We start from the raw sequence: 12,011 nt of genomic DNA, 5'->3' as shown, positions 1-12,011 counted from the left end.
GGATGGACTGGTTGGATCTCTTTGCAGTCCAAGGGACTCTCAAGAGTCTTCTCCAACACCACAGTTCAAAAGCATCAAATCTTCTGAGCTCAGCTTTCTTTATAGTCCAACTCTCACATCCATACATAACTACTGGAAAAACCATAGCCTTGACTAGACGGATATTTGTTGACAAAGTAATGGCTCTGCTTTTTAATATACTGTCTGCTGCTGCTGCTGCTGCTGCTGCAAAGTTGCTTCATTCGTGTCCGACTCTGTGCGACCCCATAGACGTGAAAGTGAGGTTACTCAGTCGTGTCCGACTCTTAGCGACCCCATGGACTGCAGCCTACTAGGCTCCTCCATCCATGGGATTTTCCAGGCAAGAGTACTGGAGTGGGGTGCCATATACTGTCTAGGTTGGTTATAATTTTCCTTCCAAGGAGTAAGTGTCTTTTAATTTCATGGATGCAGTCACCATCTGCAGTGATTTTGGAGCCCAGAAAAATAAAGTCAGCCACTGTTTCCACTGTTTCTCCATCTATCTGCCATGAAGTGATGGGACCGGATGCCATGATCTTTGTTTTCTGAATGTTGAGCTTTAAGCCAACGTTTTCACTCTCCTCTTTCACTTTCATCAAGAGGCTCTTTAGTTCTTCTTCACTTTCTGCCATAAGGATTTCTGCTGCAGCTCAGTGGTTCTCAAAGTGTGGTCCCTGGCCTAGCAGCGAGCATCAGTATCACTTAGGAACTTGTTATAAGTGCAAATTCTCGGGCTCAGACTTGCTGACTTGGAAACTCCAGGGCGAGGATTCAGCCCTCGGGGTGTCAGTAAGTCTTCCATAAGATTCAAAACCACAAGAGAGCTTGGGAACCCCCTGATGTAGAGCAAGCTTCCACTTTAAGATCCCTTAATGAGCGACTTCACTTTCACTTTTCACTTTCATGCATTGGAGAAGGAAATGGCAACCCACTCCAGTGTTCTTGCCTGGAGAATCCCAGGGATGGGGGAGCCTGCTGGGCTGCCATCTATGGGGTCACACAGAGTCGGACACGACTGAAGTGACTTAGCAGCAGCAGCAGCAGCAATGAGTAAGGAGGAAGGCGCTGACTCGCCAGGGCCTGTGCAGCCAGAATAATACCCGTGGTCCTCCTCGTGTGTGTGTGTGTGTGTGTGTGTGTGTGTGTGTGTGTGCATGTGTGTGTGTGACATGCGCACATGCTCAGTCATGTCCGACTCTTTGTGACCCCATGGACTGTAGCCCATCAGGCTCTTCTGTCCATGGGATTCTCCAGGAAAGACTACTGGAGTGGGTTGCCATGCCCTCCTCCAGGGGATCTTCCCCACCCAGGGATCGAACCTGAGTTTCTTATATCACCTGCATTGGCAGCCATAGGTGATGTTTATCTTAGTGTTCTATGATATTAGCAGATAGATTCAGAAGTTTTAGTTGTTATCAGTTAATCGAGGGGAGAGATAGAGATGCTAAAGAAAAGAAAGGAGGGAAGCGGCCTGTTTGGGGGATTTTTCTTTGTAAAATTGTTATTAATGTGATCCACCCTTATTTATACTGAAGATGAGAAACTGATCTTGTGAGTACAGCAGTGAGCAGTGGCTTGAAGCAAGTGCGATCTTAGTACCCCTGCCCAGGAATTGAACCTGGGGAGCCTGGGTGAAGAAAAGCCAGGAATCCTAACCACTAGACATGCCAGCAAGGGCTAGAGGTTAGAAGCAAAGTTCCCGTAGCCTTTGCCCGGTTTGAAATTGCATTTCTCAAGAGGCAAAAACCATAAAACCAGGTACAAAGTTTATTATTATAGACAGCCCAAGGGGAAGAGTTCACAGAGAAACAGTTTGTTTAGTTAAGACAGAAGCAAGGCAGAGATGCACACACAGAGAGAAAGGGTGTGGGCATCCCTACAGTGAGGAGGAGCGGTAAAGAAGCAGTTACATCATTTATATAGGACGGTTCTTCCGCGTCTTTGTTTACCCTTCACCAATTATCTGGTTTCTTTTTCCACACCTGACCTGCCCTAGAACCCTCCCCAATATGCGTGCACAACTTTTTTCTAACATGGATTCCAGTCCAGAGGCCTAGGGAGGGGGGTCTTGGCATCACATATTATGGGGTGGCACCTCCTCCTTTTTGACCCCCAAGGAGCCTTTCTGCAGAAGTGCAGGGTCCCCTTTGCCCCAAGGATGGGAAATATGTGACCTCTTGATCTTTTACTCAAGGGGCTTGGCCTGTTTCTCTCTCTCTACCATGACTCTTATCTTAAAGTGTCCTCAGGAGACCAAATCCAGATATTGACCTTGTTCCTGTGGTTATTTCCATCTCTAAGTGCAAACAGGAGGTCAGGTGTAAATGCCTCGCCTGAAGACCACCTATCTCTGGGCTTAAAACCAGGGTTTTACTCATAGTCAGATCTCAGATAGATGGCATGGACTACAGGTGCCATTCTCTGAATGTGGAAAGAACAATAACACAAGAAATTAAGATTTCAAAGGATGGAGGAAGGTGGAAAGAACCTAAATGCATTGTACTCCTCATCTTTCCTAAAGAGACCTAAACAGATACTGTCTAAATAATAAAATTCTAATTATAGGCATACTTGCAGTAAAGGTTTATCTTAAAATAATGCTTCTAAGTATACTTGAAGTATCTTAAATGTGAAATTATTTTAAGCATGGGGTTTAACGTCACAAAGATAACTACCAGGAAAAAATTTTAAATAGCATAACTAATAAAAACTGAGAGATGGCTGGGGAGGGGAAGCATTGTGGTTTAGAATTCACCCAGTTCCTCATCTGTGACAGTGGGGACAAAGCTTTTGGTCAAATTTTGATAAATCGAGAAATAGAGGCATAAATGTTTTATTTTATGCTGCGATGTCATCCCCAAGAGGGTGAAACCCAGAAACCAGAGTTAGTGGTGGTTTCCAGGAGGCAGGGGAGGCAAAATGCCCTCATTTTGAGTCTTTCTGTAATCTATTAATAGCTATTCTTAAGATCCCGGGCATGCAATTATTTCTACAGTAATAACAATCATTTTTAACATGGCTGGTGGGTCAGTGATAATTGGGTTCTGGTCAGCAAGATCCAGCCAGAGAGATGTTTTGATTTCTAGCACTGCCATATCTATCTTTTCAAGCAAGATAAAGCTGATGGGGCCCTGAAGGATCAGCTCCCCCTGAAATTACAGCTGGAGAAGAGGCGGCCGATAAGACCCCTCCTTCTGATTCGGGGAGTCAGGGGTGGGGAGGTGAAGGAAGAAGGTCAAGGGGTCAGGCTGCTGGGGACACCACTTGCTCGTTTCAGGGTCATTCATATCACGTCCAAGACAACTATTTAAGGAATAAGAATTTTCCACCTGAAGAACAGGGACAGGAGATGAGATGCATTTTCCTTAAGGCTCACTGGTCCCCACATCCAGGATGTGGCTCTTCTGTCCACTTTCTGCCCAGCTCCTAGGTTGGAGTGTTTTGTTTTGAGGATCAGTAGACTTCAATTTGATTTCTTTGATGATATAAAAAATGGTATTTTTTATGTTCATAGAAAAGGAAGACACAAACAAAATTATGATAGAAAAGGGGTCTTTACTAACATATATTTGGGGTTTTACTAATGAGAGGAATAGCTCTTCCCTGGTGGCTCAGAGGTTAAAGCGTCTGCCTGCAATGCAGGAGACCAGAATTCGATCCCTGGGTAGGGAAGATTGCCCTGGAGAAGGAAATGGCAACCCACTCCAGTATTCTTGCCTGGAGAATCCCATGGATGGAGGAGCCTGGAGGGCTACAGACCATAGGATCACAGTCAAACTTCAAAATAACTTAGCAAACAAAACCAGACAGCCCAAGCTAAGGAATTTGGTGCTTTTCTTTGTATGGAAAGACGCAAGAGATGCCTCAAAGAAATCATTCCTTTCATACACACCTCAGCGATCTGGGGCCAGGATCCAGTTTTCACATCCTCAGCTTCCTCAGAGCTCAGCGGCGGGCAGCGGCTGCAGTCTGACGGCTGCCGGATGGCAGGTATTCTTTGTTTTCTCCCTGAGCTCCCTCGGGCCTCGCCAGCTTACACTGGAGGGCTGCAGCTGCTAATGACTGCCATCCTTCGTTTACTGTTATTGCAGAAAATACTTTCTCATTCCAGTCTTGTTTCCATCCATCACAAGGATGCCATTTGGACCCTGGTCCCTAGTCCTATCTAGGGTGATGTCCCACTGCTCACCAAGGCCTGCAGTGTCTTCCCTGGACAGAGCTCTGAGCGAGAAGTTTCCAGCAAACGCGAGAAGCTGGTGTAGTCTTAGACAAGGGCCTTGGTTGCCACCTGGTGGTCATATGCTATATTGCATATAACATATAACATTGCATATGACATATTCTCCTTTCTGTCTAACATTTATATTTAACATTTAAAGTCACTCAGTCATGTCCGACACTTTGCGACCCCATGGACTATACAGTCCATGGAATTCTCCAGGCCAGAATACTGGAGTGGGTAGCCTTTTCCTTCTCCAGGGGATCTTCCCAACCCAGGGATCGAACCCAGGTCTCCTGCATTGGGGGTGGATTCTTTACCAGCTGAGCCACAAGGGAAGCCCAAGAAAACTCAAGTGGGTAGCCTATCCCTTCTCCAGGGGATCTTCCCAACCCAGAAATCGAACCAGGGTCTCCTGCATTGCAGGGGGATTCTTTAACAACTGAGCTGTCAGGGAAGCCAAAAATCTGACGCTTGTAATTTGTTTCCGCCTGCCACTTTAAGAGAGAGATAAAAAAATGTCTGACACTTGCAGCCTATTTCCTCCATTTGGAGACTCCTAGCCTTCCCACCTGTTACCCTCTCATTTGCCCCTTTTCTTTTAGGAAAATTATGTTGCCTAGGGAAAGGGGCGTCATTCCTAAATTGGTGAGGCAACATATTCTTCTAACCCTCACATTGAGGGTCTCTGATCCAGGGGTCCCAAATGGTAATTTGAAGAAGCTGCCTCTGTGGCAGGAGTTTGAGCAAACATTTGTAAACTTAAAAGCCTTCATGGGGCTAGAAACAAATCTAGTCACACAGTTACAGATGCAGGGAGCAAACAGCAAAAACAGAACAATCGGTAAAGTTAAAAGTCACATTATGTCCACAGTTAAGGTACAGGGTATTGTCTCAGTCCATTTTAGGATTGTTCAGTTCAGTTCAGTTCAGTCGCTCAGTTGTGTCCGACTCTTTGTGACCCCATGAATCGCAGCACGTCAGGCCTCCCTGTCCATCACCAACTCCCGGAGTTCACTCAGACTCATGCCCATCGAGTCAGTGATGCCATCCAACCATCTCATCCTCTGTCATCCCCTCCTCCTGCCCCCAATATTTCCCAGCATCAGGGTTTTTTCCAATGAGTCAACTCTTCGCATCAGGTGGCCAAAGTATTGGAGTTTCAGCTTCAATATAAGTCCTTCCAATGAACCCCCAGGACTGATCTCCTTTAGGATGGACTGGTTGGATCTCCTTGCAGTCCAAGGGACTCTCAAGAGTCTTCAACACCACAGTTCAAAAGCATCAATTCTTTGGCGCTCAGCTTTCTTCATAGTCCAACTCTCACATCCGTTACTGTTGATGTAATCTTGATCATTGCCTGAAGGTGATGTTTACAGAGTTTCTTCTCTCTAATGTGAATATTTTCCCTTTGTAATTGGTGATTTTTACTTTGACATCATCCAAGTGACATTTTTCTACATTTATTTTAGCATGCCTCATAAATCAACTCTTTAAAGCAGAATTAAATGAACTCTTGAAGAAAAATGCACAAATGCAGAGGGCTGACTTTTCTTTTTCTCTTTAGATCTGCTTTATTCCTCTCTCTCTGCATGACTGTCTCTGCTCTCCAGGTTTTGAGGTGAAGAACATGGTTGCCATTGGCACCTCTTGTCAGTTTAAGAAGGCAGTCTAAGGGCGATGGACCTTCTAAATGCCAAGCTCAAGTTTCTGAGGAAAGTACTCTGACTGGTCCAGTCTTGGTCAGGCATCAGACCCTGATCCATCTATTTGAACCCAGGGATGCAAAATTGAGTTCTTACATATGTCTGTATGGTGGTGGAGGTTTAGTCACTAAGTCCTGTTTGACTCTTGCAACCCCATGGGCTGTAGCCTGCCAGGCTCCTCTGTCCTGCAATTTCCCAGGCAAGGGTACTGGAGTGGGTTGCTATTTCCTCTTGCGGAGGATCTTTCTGACACAGGAACTGAACCCAGGTTTCCTGCATTGCAGGTGGATTCTTTACTGACTGAGTCACCAGGGAAGCCCTGTGGAACCCACCTGGTATTGGCATGGGATGAAAAATCTTTGTGAGATGAACAACCAGTGGCTCCCAGCTCACTTTAGCAAGTCCAGACACACAGGACTAGAACACAGGACTCAGGATTCCCAAGCAGTGTGAATTTCTCTTCAACACTCCACCTATGTTAATCTGAGACAAATTCACTTCCTGTCCTGATCAGTCTCAAGCTAGAGTGGCATCTTATCCCAATGCTTGGGAAAAAAATATGAAATTATGCTTGGGTGGGAAAGGAAGTGGGCTTTCCAGGTGGCACTAGGGGTAAAGAACTCATCTGCCAATGCAGGAGACATAAAGAGACACAGATTCAATCCCTGGGTCTGAAAGATCCCCTGGAAGAGAGCATGGAAACCTACTCCAGTATTCTTGCCTGGAGAATCCCTTGGACAGAGGAGCCTGGCGGGCTACAGTCCATAGGCTCACAGAGTCGGACATGACTGTAGTGACTTAGCACACACACAAGCAGCACAGAAGAGGAACTGAGTGACTGAAGGTCCCTCATAATTCCCAGGACCTAAGGTTCTCCTTAGTAGATCTGCGGAGCTAAGTCATCCATCCAGCTGTGTTACTCTAATTCTCTACTGACATGGAACTTAAACCCCAAAAGCTGATCTCTTAATGGGATTGACCCAAAAATGCAGCAGATTTTCAGAAATGGCTGGAAAATCTTTTCTGAAAGGAGAGATGCCTGGATCACATTCTCCAGGGAAAGCAAACAAAGCCTGCCTCCCTGGTTCCGTGGGGAGGGGAGGGAGTGGGGAGGGGGTGGTGGTGGTGCACGTTTGGGGAGAAAACACAATTGCTTCACAGCATTTCCTGGATTCCCAATTCATATTTTCCCCCTGATGTCAGGAATGGAGCATCCTTTTCTCCTCCGGCAGCTTGGATACGGCACTAAGAAATCCAAGATAAATGGGATGCTCTGTGAAGAGAGCCTGGAACAGCTGGACCTTGCTGGACACAATGGCAATGGCTGGTCCAGTGGGGACATCTGGTTCCCTTCCCCAGAGGCTTAACAATGGCGGGGAGGCCAATAAAGATAATCCCATCGGCCACTGCCAGGCCGAGGCTCCCAGGACCCCAAACACTGGGCGGGGGAGATTGGATTTCTCTTCCATGGGAGTGGAGGAGGGAGGGTGGCAGAACACCAGCTGTGCTCCTGGGCTTTTCAGTCCTGAAATCTTGGGTCCTGGTGACCATGGGGGACAGATTCTCAGGCGAGTTGGGGGTGGGGGTTGCCTGGAAGAGTTTGGAAGACTTTGTAATTGGGGGGCACACCAATGGCTCCCCACCAGAAACTCTAGCTACTCATCCTCCTGAGAATTTCCTCGCCCACAGGTGCCTGTTCCACGGTGACTGGGTGGAAGGACTTTCACCCGAGCTTAGCAGACCTGGGATTAAGGCTGCTCCGTGTCATGTAAAAACCCGGTGGAAAAAAGTGTTAGTCACTCAGCTGTGTCTGTCTCTTTGTGACCCCATGGACTGTGGCCCGCTAGGCTCCTCTGTCCAAGGGATATGCCAGGCAAGAATACTGGACTGGATTTCCATTCATTTCTCCAGGGGATCTTCCCAACCCGAGGACTGAGCCTGGGTCTCCTGCATTGCAGGCAGAGTCCTTACGCAATAAGTCATCGGGAAAGCCCAAGAGCCCAGTGGTCTTGGTCAAAAGATTCAGCCTCTTCTGAAACTCAGTTTGCTCATCTGTAAAATGAGCACAGTAACACCTGCTCCCAGGATTGGTATGAACGTTGTATGAACTCACTGACATGTATGAGTTTGCTAGAAAAACAGGAGCCATTTTGGTGGCAAATGCGATCATTTCAAATAGAGCTTGGGGTGCTTACTACATATGTGTTCTCCACAGTGACAGAGGATGTGGAGGACAGAAACCCACAGAAGGTTCAGGTGTCTAGTATCAAACTTTAAAAAATCATCTAGTCCCTTTTCTAGAACATGAATAGTGGGCAACCAGACATGGTGATGGGCTTCCGAGGTCGCACTAGTGTTAAAGAATCTACTGCCGATGCGAGAGACATGCGGGACATGAGTTTGATCCCTTTGTTGGGAAGATCCCCTGGAGGAAGGCATGGCAACCCACTCCAGTGTCTCATGGACAGAGGAGCCTGGTGGGTTGCAGTTCATGGGGTCACAGAGGGTTAGACATGACTGAAGAGGCTTAGCACACACACACACAGACATGATGGCTCTCCATGCCTTCATGTCCACTCGCTACAGAGGGACCAGTGAGTCACATACAAACAAGAAAACTCACAGGACAGGTGTGGGGATAGCGGACCTAAGGATTGGATTGGATCTAAGGATTGGATTTGGCCGAGGTCCAGGAGAGGGACCAGAGATAGCCAGAATCTTGGTTTAGAGCAGGGCGTGCCCTCTGGCTCCCATGAACAAGTGAGGTTTGGTTCCAGCACAGTTTGTAAACTCCCTGGGCTATGACAATATTAAGAGACTAGTGACGAAATCAGTAATTTTCCAGCAACTCACCTTGGCTTCCTGTCCTCTTTATAGTCCTAATCTCCATCCATGGGGCACTCTAAGTCAAAGGAGCAGAACAGCCAGCAACATCATCTAAGAAATGAATGGATATGCTGAAGCGGGTGTTGAGGGTGAGTGGGGGGCGCTGGGGTGGGGGGCAGTGGGAGGGTAACTCTTAACTCAAGTTCCTGTGCCCAATGCATAGTGAAGTCCAACCAACTGAAACGTGGAAGACTGGAGAAGAGACAGGTTTACTGCAGGGCCATGCAAGGAGACGGCTGGCTCTTGACCTGAAAATCCACAAAGGGTTTCAGGAAAGCCTTTATTACAGCCTGGTGATGGAGGGGGTGTCACAGGGTCTGGGATGAGCTTGCACAATTCTCTGATTGGCCGATGGTGAGGCAGCAGGTGATGTCCCAGGGGTGAACTTGACCAGTCTTTAAGCTCCAAGAGGCCTGGGGCCTATGTGCTCATGACCATCAAGTAGCAGCATCTTCCATTTGATGGTGATTTTTACTGTCATCAACAACAACTGTTATCTGGGTATTTCAGAGAGGAGCTAAAGTAGAGGATTTGGGGGAAGGCCTGTCCCAGGAAGGTCCCATGGGGTCCTGCTTGGTCACATAAAGAGGATTATGTGGGCTTGCTGCCCTGGTCTGCAGAACTGCCTCTAGGGCAAAGGCAGGGCGGGGAAGGATGCAGCCACAAGGGCCTCTTTGATAAGAGAAATGGCACGAGGAATGACCCTTGCATTTAGCTTCTCCATTCAGAGCGTTTTTGTCAGCAGGCCCGTGAGTCAGAAGGAAAAGGGTCTTTTCTTACCTAAAAATAACTCCGAGGGTACTGAGCAGTGGGTCAGGATTTGCGGCTTGACCTTTTCCATTTCTGAATGTGTGTGACATGCGAGCGTGTCGTGGGGACAGGAAGCGGGATGAATGTAAAGGAGGAGCTCTGAGTCTCCGGACTGATTCTAAGAAGCTGCGCTGGTGACATGGACACTTGGCCACGTGGGTTAGTGGTGATGCTGCAGCTGAAAGCCACAAGTCCAGTCCGAGCCGGCGCTGGGTGGCTAAGGACTCAGCATCCTTTAACCCGAACCAGTCAGTCCTAAAGGAAAGCAGCCCTGAATATTCATCGAAAGGACTGATGCTGAAGCTGAAGCTCCAATACTTTGGCCACCTGATGCGAAGAGCTGACTCATTTGAAAAGACCCCGATGCTGGGAAAGATTGAGGGCAGGGGGAGAAGGGGACAACAGAGGATGAGATGGTTGGATGGCACCACTGACTCGATGGACATGAGTTTGGGTAAACTCTGGGAGATATTGAAGGTTAGAGGAGCCTGGTGTGCTACAGTCCTGGGGTCACAAATGCTGGGGCCCCACAAATGTGTGAGGAAAGCAGGAGAGACTCCATCTTGAAGCCTGTCATCCTTCTTCTTTAAGAACTGGGCCTGAACCCTGCCCAAGAGTGAGGAAACTGTTGCTAGTGAAAACCAGGTCTCCTGGAGACTTCCCTCCCTGCAGATAAACGGAGACTGTAGTTGAGGTCAGGCTGCCGCTGTGAGATTAACCGTGGAGACATCCCCCCTTGATGTATCATCATTGTTCCCCGCCTTTAACATAAATTGCTTGTTTTCCTAGCACCTACTTGTTGTGAAACTCAATCATATACAGCGAAGAGGTTGCTAACATGTAACCAGTCACATAGTGGGGGGTATAAAACTGGGCCTTTCAGAAACATCAGGGTCCCTGTTGGAAACTGATTCCCTTGGACCCACTGGCATAATAAACTGTACTCCACTGTCTTGAGTGTCCTCCGAGGCGTGTTTTGCAACTCCGGATTCCACAGCATTTCTGGTGCATTGGCCAGGAAGCCTTTGGAGAGACAGGCCCATCGAGCCTCCGCCTGCGGCTGGGGTCTCCAGGAGGGGAAGGCGCCTCCCCTTCTGGATCAGCTGTTGTTTTAGTAACTCACCCTTCCAGGAGGACTTCATAAGACTGTGGACGACCGAAGGGAAGCACGCAGGTAGGTCCCGCTGTAATAGTGGAAGAAGGGGCCTGATCAACCCCTTGGGGCTGGATGAGTCTACGTGGCTAAGTCCTCATCGGCTCGGTGGGGAATTCTTTACTGAAATTAGTGGTACTCTGCTAACTAGGCCTGTACTGATTGTTTGTCAACGTATCTTTTGGTTTCCAAGGGACTGTCCCCTTTGCCGTGACACCCTCCCGTTCTCCTTGGGGACTCAGGGATCTCCGAGCATTGCTTGGGGTCGGATTGGGAACTGTGGCTTTGGACGCACATTTGCCTGCACCAGCCAGTGATGAGACGGTCTTGGATTCTGCAAGGATCTGACATGTGCAGAGAAGAGTACATGGAAGCCTTAATTGACTGGATCTGGCAGGCTGCCGAGAGCAAGAGAGCACGAGGGGTATTATGAAAGGGAAGTGAAAGCGGGATGGGCGGACGAGGGTCCAGGCCGGCCATTCTCGGATGCGTGGTTAAAAACTTCACGAAGGGCTTTGGAGGAGACTCTGGCGTAAAGTTAGCCCCAAGCAAGCTGGGAAACCTTTTGTGAGATAGACTGGCCATCCTTTGGGGGTAGGATGGCCCTCAGAGGGAACCCTAAAACTGGACCAAGTTCGGGCTGTGTACTCTGTGGTAACCAGGCAGCCAGGCCACCCAGATCAGTTTCCATACATTGACTCAGGGCTACTAATTGTGCAAAACCCACATCCTTGGGGCCCAGGTTTGTTACCTTAAAAAAGAGGAAAGCAAGATTTTGCTGGCTTAGGCAGAACCCAGGAAAGAAAAACTGAAAAAGAAAAGGAAAAAAAAAAATATATATATATATAATGATCCAGAGGAAAAGGAGCTCCCATCTCCTCTCCTACACTGGAGAACACAACAGCAACTCCCAGAGCAGGAGGAGGAAGTAAGAAAAGAGGGAGATTTTCCTCCCCCACCTCCTCTGGTGGAGGAGGCTCCTTGAGTTGATGGGAGGGACTGCGCCAGCATTATATCCCTCCCTCCCCAGTTCAGAGGAAGGAAAAAAGAGAGAGCGGAGTGTTCAGAGGCAGCTGAGGTCTACAAAAAAACCTTGAGAGAGAGGTTTTGCAGATGCCTCTTAGGGAAGTCCAGGTGGAACCGCAGGTAGGGTCAGACGGGCACATTCATCCTGGTCCCACTGCTCTTTATGACCAGCCGTTCTCCGTATATAAGG

Source organism: Bos taurus, chromosome 5, assembly GCF_002263795.3.
Source record: "Bos taurus isolate L1 Dominette 01449 registration number 42190680 breed Hereford chromosome 5, ARS-UCD2.0, whole genome shotgun sequence".
Taxonomy (NCBI): Eukaryota; Metazoa; Chordata; class Mammalia; order Artiodactyla; family Bovidae; genus Bos; species Bos taurus.
Note: the sequence above shows the minus strand (reverse complement) of the source record.